This window comes from Pyrus communis, chromosome 12 (assembly GCF_963583255.1).
Source record: "Pyrus communis chromosome 12, drPyrComm1.1, whole genome shotgun sequence".
Taxonomy (NCBI): Eukaryota; Viridiplantae; Streptophyta; class Magnoliopsida; order Rosales; family Rosaceae; genus Pyrus; species Pyrus communis.
The window spans coordinates 21673166-21684280 of NC_084814.1; positions in this window are offsets into that span (position 1 = coordinate 21673166).

The window sequence follows — 11115 nt, forward strand, 5'->3', positions numbered from 1 at the left end:
CAGATCAAAGTCAAATCAAAGTCTATAAATCTTTGCTTTCCCTTTGCACTATCATTCATCTCCACCTTCACCCATAAAAAATAAATTAAGGAAGCAATTTGTTCCAGCACCACCGCTGGGGTCATGAAATTTGGGGGCCGAATCGATCACAAAATGGAGTCCTATATATGAGCAACTTTTTTTTTTTTTCCTCACTTTATTCTCATAGATAATTAACTAAGAAAAGACTTTACTCGTAGATAATTAACCAAGAAAAAATTAGGCACCTAATGCAAATGACATATTGGTAAAAAACGACTCTCCTATTGAGGAGTCTTACGCGAAGTTACTTGTCACACTACACATGGGTGATTGTACTAAATTGTGGTGATGTTAAAGTTTAATAAAAAATTGTCACATGTTTAAACTTACACTATTTTCAACGAACAAATGAGGAATCTTTTGTATGATAGAGAATAAATAAAAAGAGTGGATGACGCAACATAAAGTGATTGAAATGGTTATCAATGTAATCCATTGCAGAACAAAATCTAGAATCCATCAGAAAATTAAGAGAAATCCCAAAGGGTTTTTGTTTGATTAATTCTTGAATGATTGTCATTGATACATCCAAATGACTTAAATAAAGATTACAAATGTTTGGAACAACTCAAATGACTTCTAATAATTACAACAATATTAGTTAAACATTAATCGAACTACAAACGAAGAGTCCGATTTTTATTCCGAAACTTTAAACGTTATTTTGGAGGCTAAAATGACCCTGGACGGCCAAATTCCATCATACATCAAAGCTGAAGCAGTGTGTTGGACTCGTGGCGCCATTTTCTTTCCAAAAAGTTATCACGGGCCCAAATCGGAGCTCGAATATTCAAATTCCACTGTCCTTTTCCTCTGCAAATTTCGACGGTCCATTTCCTCTTCGATTAATTTTGCCATTTATTCTACATCAGCGGACGACTCAAGGGTCCTCCATTTGACAGTCCAATTAGAAACATAAGCATATATTGACAACAAAAAAAAAAAAAAAAAAAAAAAGAAACAGAAGCATATAATTATTGTCCAAACCCCCGCAAGCTAAAGTCTATAAACCTTGCTTTCCCTTTGCACTATCATTCATCTCCACGTTGTGGTGAAAGGATTTTCGAAGTTATTGTTTCTGCTTCCGAAGATGAATGGTTCTTCAGCAAAGCTGGTGGCAATTACAACACTAGTGTTGCTTCTGATGGGGGATTTCCAAGCAACTTGTGAACTACTTCCTCATGGTATAACTAATCGTTATCTTCCTTTTATGAGATCTCCAAGCATTAGCATTAGCTACTTAATTAAATCGACTTAGTTTTTACCAATTTTATTATTTGGTAGCTAATTTCTTGCTTCTTGTGATTTTCTCATATAATTGAACAAGGTTGCTTTGAATGTCAAAGTGATATTTTGAGCACGAAAGTGGTGCCCGTTCGCCGCAGCCTAAGACCATTCAAAGGGCCGCCACCCGCACCTGCTCGCAATAAACCGGAATCGCATACGCCTAGGGTACAAGTGAAATAAACAAACATAAAACCCTTGGCAGAAACTCCCCAGGGCACTGCGTCGTTCCTATTTTCTTGTATTTTTATTTGTTTTCTTAAGAGGAATTAAGTTTATATTCCCCGCTCTTTTATTGTATTTTTTACTTTATTATTTCTTCTTATATTATGAGATAACTTTATGTCCCTTTACTAAATGCAACTTCTTTTTCCTGATTCTACAAAATTTCTCTTATGCAGTCGAGGTTTCTTTAAAAAAGGTGGAACAAACCAACCAACCAACCAACCAACCAAGAAACTAAGAAATAGAAAATTAAGCCATAAAATTCAAGCACGATGACCAATAGATATAATTTCTAACAAGGTTCTAAAAGACGCTAGGTGCTAGTCAGGCGGCAGGCTGAGGCCTAGCGCCTAGGCGGTGGGGTTTGGGCGGGCGTCTAGGCGAACTAGGCGGATTTAATTAAATCTATTATATTTCGTGTAAATAAGTGTTTGTTTATATTTAGGGAATTGATATTAGCACTCCAAAAATCTCATTTGACACTCCAAACTTTCTATAATTAGAAAGAAAAATATACTTGTGAGGAGTGTAGAATGAGATTTTTGGAGTGCTAATAACAGTTCTCTATATTTAAAATATATATTATTTCATTACAAACTACAAAATGAAATGACATTTATTTTATGAGCTATTGGAACACAATGAAAACATTGAGAATAAGCAGGGATATTTAGATGGGTATGGATGGGCTAGGCGGATACCTAAGCAAGGATATATAGAACAGTGATTTCTATTAACATTCACCAATGCAATTGAATAAAAAGAACATTGAATTCAAAGAACATAAAATTTTCAACAAAAGAAAAAAAAAAAGACACATCCAATTTATTACGCAAAGATTTCAATCGATAGGTGATGAGTCGATATTATTCTATATTTGTACTCTAATCTTAGTTATAATTGATTTGTTATTTTGTGAGGATTTTGATACTTTTCTTTATCTTTCAATTGTAGGGCATGTGAATCTATTTTGAGCAAAAGGCGATGAAACGAAAAAAAATTGAAGTATATTCATATGTCTTTCAAGACAATTGTGTCTAAGTTTCAGAATTTATTTTCCAGTCGTTTGACCATAGTGAATAAAAGAAGGCTGATCACACAATGCTGGTAGCTTGATGTTTTGTTCTTGTTTCGGCCATAAGTCATTCAAGATGACTTTTTTTTTTTTTTTTTTTTTTTTTTTTTAGGAAAGTCCATTTTGTAAAAGTGTAAGGAACGTTTTTATCTTTCTAACGCCACCCGGCATGCTTGATTTGGAGCAAATTTGACTAGGAAAATTGTTGAATATTTTAACAAATGAACAAGTAAACTTACAAAATATAAAATAAGTCTAAACCTATAATTGTAAAGTTATAAAATAATCCCTAACACTAATATGTTAATCCTAACATTATCAAAAACCCTAAACTTACAAAATTGAAACAGAAAATTATAAAGTTAACAACTTAACAAATTTAAGTAATTTAAATGAAAATTTAAAATTAAATGAAATTTGCATAAAAATTATGAAATTTAAAATTTTAACCCTACCCAACCCCCACCCCACACCACCCATCCCTACGCCACCCCTACCCAACCCTCGATGACTCAGTCACAGCCAACCTGTTGGAAATGTGCCCTAAAACCAATCATATGATGATACTTTATGGACATTTCACATGTTAAACTAATCTAGTTTAATATTAAGGGCAAAGATTATTGTTTGAGCCGTCTCATATAAATGTTATATGCTTAAACGATAAGTCCAAGGAATATGTGATTGGAATAATGCGATCTAAAGAAGTTAGATTCATGAGACCATTCTTTCGTTGACACATCCTAAACGTTCCTGATCATAGGATTGTCAATTGGGCATTGACAGTCCGTTAAGATCAGTACGTGCTATGTCTTCTCTCAGGGAGAGTGACTAGTCTCGAGTCATTGGTGTGTGTGACATCAAGACAAGTACGTAGGTGCTCAATAGAGAATGAGTTCACTGAACACGATCAACGAAGAGTTCTCATATTCATGTCACATGAGAACTCATGGTTGGGATAATGCAAATTAGTCTTTTGACCTGAGGCATCACAGTTGTCTTGCGGTTAGGTCCTTAATCTTTGATTATGTCAAAGACACTCCATCAGGAGGGTGTCCACGGCATCGTTGGGGTTAAGCCACTTAGCCATGGAGGCAAGTGAATGCGCAACAAGGGATCTCTAACCTTCAAACTGTTTGAGGGAGAATACTCTATGATATGATTTAGAATCTCTGGCCAGAGTATGAATGAGGTGTTGGAATGTGTTCCAAATCACATTCAAGGTAATCATATAAGCACAAGACTCACATTGAATAGTAGACATGAATAAACTATCAAACCAAACAATGTGGTCAAGAGTATTGTATTAGAGAAAGACCGTATTGCATTTGTAATCCTAAAACTGAATAGGTTCTCCACCTCTTCTGATTAGCTTGGGTAACCATGACATGCTGCTAGGCATCAACCATGGTTTGTGGAAGCCCTAAAAGTGTATTATCACTAACGGGAGAATTGAAAGTAAGTTTCAATTCACAATCGATTTGAAAGAGTTTGAATCGCCCACTGCCTCGCTAAAAGGAACCTAATGGATCGTACACCGTGTAAAGTAGAGATTGAAGATTCAACGGAGATGAGTAAGAATAATTAAATGGTTTAATTATTTATGGCAAGGATTAATTAATATGTTAATTAATCAAACGAATAAGTTCGTTAAAGACCTCGGGATAGTTTTGGACCTTAAGGCCCAATAGGCTTCGAACGTCAAGTCCATTGACTTAAGTTGTATGACAACTTAATGAATAATGATTCACAAAGGCCCAAATAGCCCAATAAATCCCCTTAAAATCGGCCATTTAGAGGAGGGTAGTGAACTTGGCTTAATTGCAAGTTTGCCACTCCATTGTGAGGTGGTATAAAGACATCTTTATAGCCATTTCATCCTAGGGGTTTTTCTAAGGGAAAAAGATGAGAACAAACTCTCATTTCTCTCTAAAATGGCCGGCCACTTTTGAGGAAAACATCTAGCAATCTTACTTCCTCAAGGTCACTCATTTCTTCTCCAATCTTACCTTGGTGTGGAGACTTAGAGGTTCTCAATTTTGGGAACTTGGAGAAACCTTTTCATCCATCCAAATCCATGGATCTAAGATGCAAGGAATGAAGGCCCTCTCTTTTGGGTGATTAGCCTTTGCTTATGCAAAGAGGAATCTACAAAGGTATTGATTTCTCAACTCACTTTGTTTTGAGTTGAGTCTTGGTTCACCTATCTACTAGGCTTTGAAGTTCATGGGTTTAGTTTTGTTTTTGAGTGCATATAAACATGATTCCGCCTTTTAATTGTTAATTGCATGTTGTTGATGTTGCTCAAATGAACTTGTTTTTCACAAATATTCCTTCAAGTGGTATCAGAGCCTAGGTCTAGTAGTTGGTGAATCCTTTTGGGTTTTGTAGTTCATAGTTTGTGATTTGAATGTTGTAATTGTTACAAGCTTTATTCTTGCTTTTTTGAATGTAAATTTTGTTAGAAAATTTGTCATCTCAAATGTTGTAGATGTAGTTCATATGAGCATGAATTTTGGAGCTAAAATTTGGTGCCATGTTTTTGGGGAAATTCGGCCAAATCCAAAGGGTGGATTTTTGGGTTCTTGTTTGACTTGTTAAAAGTGTTTTAAAGTGACTTTTGGAACCCCTATGTACCCTAGTATGGTTGTATGTTATTTCCCTTAAGTTTGAGTGGTTTTGGGATGTTTTTGGGTGAAGAATGTTCATGGAGCTCTTATGGGTTTTCATGAATGTTCTTCATTGTTCTTGATATGCTCTTGCCAAGAACAAAAGGTTTGGTGTTTTGATTCAAAGTTTTGATTTATTTCATAAAGTTTTTGTTTTGAAATATTTCTTATGTTTAAATATATTAGATATTTATTTTGAAAAGTTAAAGAAATTTTAGTGGGTAGGTGTGTAATGATTTATTCCATTTCACCCACCCCACTTACAAAAACTTTGAAATTTTTTTTTTAATACTTTGCTTCAAAACCGGCCACCCTACTCAATTAGGGTCCTTGTGGGGCGTTTATGCAATTACATAAAGTTTTGATACTTTTGTGTATTTGTAATTTGACCCAAAAGTTTACGTTTTTACGTAAAGGTCCAAAATCACTAAAAGGACAAATTGTTTTGCTCCTTTAATGAAGTTTTAGCTTTTGTGGAAATTTTTTGGGTTCTAGTTGTAATTACATGAAGTAGTGGACTTTTGTGTTTTTACAAAGTGACCCCAAAAGTTTAAGTTTTGCAAAATGGCCCAAAAGTTGAGGTCATAGCATTTTGGCCCAAAACAAAATGAGAACAAAAATTGTTTTGTCTCTTTAAATGAGAATTGGATTTTCATTTCATTTAGCTCCATTTAAATCAATTCTATGGATACAAAAACCAAATGAAAATGTTGCATTCAAGTTTAATTAGTTAAAGCGTTAATTAATTAAAGAAAGGATGATTATGAACCTAAGCCTACTATAATTGAGCTATGTGAAAGGCCGTTTCAAATTTGTTTGAACCATGGGAATGTGTAGATTAAATTTTGGTTGTAATTTGATATGATCAATTGTTGTAAAAGAGCATAAGCTCTTCTTTACTTTAAAGTAATTTGATTTGATCAATTGTTGTAAAAGAGCATAAGCTCTTATTTACTTTGAAGTACTTCTTTCTTGTTTTATTCGATATGCATGAAATTGGAGTAGTTGGGTCCAACGCCCAATAAGACAACACGCCTTAATGTGATTAAACGAGTAACTAAAATCAATCACCATCCCTAGACCGAGATTCAACACTAGGCTCGTGTTGAATCGAATCAAAGGTTCATAGTCATCCTAAGGCCCTAAGGCAACTATATAGTCCATCAATGAATGCAAATCTTATGTTAGTAGTACCATATAGTCTTGCTTTAAAAACCGTTTTAAAAGCATAGTGGGAGTATTATATACTACTAAATCAATCATATGGACCAATAGTTGTAATAGGACCAAAATGTTTTAATTGGATTAAAATGTATGTTTATATGTGATGAGACCTAAAACCCTCAACAAACCATTATTAAGTTGATAAGCGAGAGATGCTTTGAATATCTCTTCGTGGCCTTCCACCGTGGTAGGCTCCAATCGTTTGTGACTTGTACATCGGCTTCACCCTACCATGGGGGAGTACAAAGTGCATGCTTACACTCAGGAGGAGTCTATACGCATATGATGAGGTGAGTGTAGGCAACGAGGATGGCCAACATCATATCATTGTGAGGCTATTCTTGAACCCCTTCATGAACTAAGCATGGTGGGAATAACTTAACTAAGTGCAATGGCGCCGATATCATATCATTGTGAGGCAACATTCTCTAGAGGCCAAATAAGATGGGTTCTTACATTAGATGTAAATGAGTAAGCGTACTCTCTCATTATTATTTTTGCTAGCCAACATCATATCATTGTGAGGTGGGCTTGGTAATAGTGAGCCTCCCATACCCTACTAAGAGTTTCCTCCAAAACTCTCGAATTCCGATGAGGGATATGGAATTTGCCAAAAATAGTGGGTGGTGTTATTTTGATTTAAAGACCCGGATCAAATAGCTTAAAATCAATCAATTTATATTCGTTATGTATTTGTTTACCAATATATTTGCAAACGCTATCCAAAACTTGACAAAGAAAAGCCGAATGCTTTAATTTCCGGACTTAGTTCTACAATCCCATAGATTGTCTTTAATGGCTTGTAGATGTAACTAAGTAGTCTCATCCTCACAATCTTCCTATTGATAATGTATCAATGGAAGAACATGTTAGATAAGTCTATCATAAAGAGGACAACGCAAACACTAGTGCTTGTTTCTTTGTTGCATGAACAAGGAACTTGAGAAGAAAGCACAAGGGCATGGACACTTTATGTGCCATGATTCTTCACTTACAAATTGTTGTATGAAGAAATGAGAGTTGCCTTGAACAACTCTTGAAAATTTGTTATTATGTTTAGAACATAATGGTTGGTTGACAAAAATAGTCCATTTATATGGACTTATGATGATTTTGAATCATTGAGTGTTGAAGTGTTAAACCACTTAACGAGACGGAAACTAGGCAAGGACTTCACCTTTGTGTCCCTATCCTAATGGTTCACTAAATTTATTGTAAACTATATAGTGAACAATAACCGCACGCTCTCCAAATCGTTTGATGTGTATAACACATTTGAAATAAGTTTCAAGAGAGATAGTGGGAGTTTAGGGACCATGACTATTGTAGTCAAAAGGGAAGTCAAATGAAGAAAGCAAAAATAACTCCAAGGGAACAAACTTTCTTTATGAAAGGATGGACATTGGAATGGGTATTTGCAAGAAATGTCTTGCAAGTGTCAAGAACACACCTTTCGAAGGTATTGTAAAATGTTCTTGAATAGTTCAAAACAGTTGGTTCTTCTACTTGAATGTTTGATTCTGTATTAGTAACTATGTTTTACAATTGTTGTAAAAGTGTGCTAATAAAAAGTAGAAGATTAATGAGAGAAGAGAAAGTACTTCACATTCCAAACGTGAATCGAATATAGATCTCTGCGAAAGCGGATTGTAGTTACTTCCTCATATGAACTACCAAAGAAATTGGAAAAACCAAAGATTGTCTTTATGTTCCAATTTTAAGGAAATTAATTGTCTCTATAGTAGAGATGATATGGTAGTATTAACTGTTTAGAATACGATGATGCTTAAAACCCAAAAGGTTGCAAGGTAGTGACTAATCCCAACTGAGTTGTGATACCTCTAAAACATAAGTTACGAGTTGGTCATAGATGGATGCTTTGGATCGTTAGATCCGGATCCAATACCTTCTTGTTAAAATTGTATAGAGGCGAAATGTTCGAATCTTTATTCTTTTGGAAAGAAGAAAGAATCACAAAGTTGTTGAGGTTAATTCACTAAGATATTAGTGGCACTTGTCCACAACATAATACTACTCATGTTGTATGACATTCACCGAAGATCACTCTCGGTTGGACTATAGTTTATTTTGAATAAACACAAGTCCGAATACTTTGCAAAAGGTTTCAAAGAATTCAAGAAATGTAAGTTGATGAGTAAGACGTCTAAAGTATTTACCTCCTTGGATTTGATCCAAGGAAAGATAACACTTTAGATGAGTTTCCTTGAAAGATATCAAGGAAAATGGCATCATAAGATAATGAATTTCTCCATTAGGAGAAGAACGAACTTGAATAAAATTTAGTTCGTTGGATGTTATCTATTACCCATATATAGGATATATATACTTCTAAAACAATATGATTGTCAATTAGAAGATCTTCCAAAATTTTCATAACTCCATAAGATATAGTTGGAAAGAAAGACAAATCTTAAACATGTTAAGATTTGGGGTTGTGTGCTAATAAGCAATATTTGTTTGATATGATCAACAAATATAACAACCTAGTTCCTACACCACAAGCTCCAAGGTAGTCGAGAAGGATTTATAAATCGTCTCAAGACATATAAGTTGTAGAGATCCATCCATCATGAATCTCAGCAAGTTAGTGGGAGCTATAAGCATCTTATGAGAAAAAGGATCAAATCGTTTGATTTCTCATAAAGATGTAAATGAATCTTTTGTTTACTAGGTTTACAAAAGATTAGTGGGAGTTAATCATATTCCTAAATTTGAATATATATACATGATATATATTAATTTTGAAAATGAAAGGAATTCTTCATCGTTAAAGTTATGACTTTAAACATTCTATAATAGAATGTATATAGGAGACATAGTCTATATACATGGGATGGAAATCTATAATGATAGATTTCAAGATATAATTGGATTATATCAATCCCTAAAATAGACAAGAGATGCTAGGAAGTTTCTCATATGATGATAAACTTCAATTAGAATGACAATTCTAGTGAGACTAGGAAGTTGTTCTTGTCAAAGGGAATGTACCCTTTGACTCCCAAAGAAATAATGCGTAAATAGAATCCTTTATGCAGAAAGGTGATTTATGTATTTCATATTGTATGAAAACATTGATATAAGTTGTACCTAGAACGGTACAAGATGATATCAGTGCAAGCCTAGGAACAGAACCATGGCAACTGTCAAGTGAATCCTTAGGTATTTAAGAAATACTAAGGATGGATTCCTCAAAGAATGAGGAAGAATTAGAGTAATGTAATGGAAGCGTAAATGTATTAGATTATGAATCTAATCCATCATAGAATATCTCTTCATTATGAATGAAGTGATAATGAGATATCTCTTTATTATGACTAAAGAGATATTTGGATGGAAACGTTAAAAGTAATGACTTTAATGTGTTCCATCATGTATGCAAAATATATTGCCATATAGAATCTTACAACATTGTTGTTTGGATGGGAAAGTTCATTTATGAACTCTCCATTCGGTTCCAACCAGAAAGTGTATGACACTAATGGGGCAATAGCTCAAGCCAGGGAATCAAGGTCTCATCAAGGTCCGAACTCAAATGAGAGACTGAACCACATGATTGAGAATCATGTATAATGGTGACGTCGTTATTCTCAAGGTTGCTTCTATGGATAACATATAGATATCCATTGTCTAGGCCTACTACTCAGCCATTTATGAAATGACTACAGAAGAGGTATCATCACTGATGACTAAGCTGATTGGCTCTAGTGCAAGTGGGAGATTGTTGGAAATGTGCCTTAAAACCAATCATATGATGATACTTTATGGACATTTCACATGTTAAACTAATCTAGTTTAATATTAAGGGCAAAGATTATTGTTTGAGCCGTCTCATATAAATGTTATATGCTTAAACGATAAGTCCAAGGAATATGTGATTGGAATAATGCGATCTAAAGAAGTTAGATTCATGAGACCATTCTTTCATTGACACATCCTAAACGTTCCTGATCATAGGATTGTCAATTGGGCATTGACAGTCCGTTAAGATCAGTACGTGCTATGTCTTCTCTCAGGGAGAGTGACTAGTCTCGAGTCATTGGTGTGTGTGACATCAAGACAAGTACGTAGGTGCTCAATAGAGAATGAGTTCACTGAACACGATCAACGAAGAGTTCTCATATTCATGTCACATGAGAACTCATGGTTGGGATAATGCAAATTAGTCTTTTGACCTGAGGCATCACATTTGTCTTGTGGTTAGGTCCTTAATCTTTGATTATGTCAAAGACACTCCATCAGGAGGGTGTCCACGGCATCGTTGGGGTTAAGCCACTTAGCCATGGAGGCAAGTGAATGCGCAACAAGGGATCTCTAACCTTCAAACTGTTTGAGGGAGAATACTCTATGATATGATTTAGAATCTCTGGCCAGAGTATGAATGAGGTGTTGGAATGTGTTCCAAATCACATTCAAGGTAATCATATAAGCACAAGACTCACATTGAATAGTAGACATGAATAAACTATCAAACCAAACAATGTGGTCAAGAGTATTGTATTAGAGAAATACCGTATTGCATTTGTAATCCTAAAA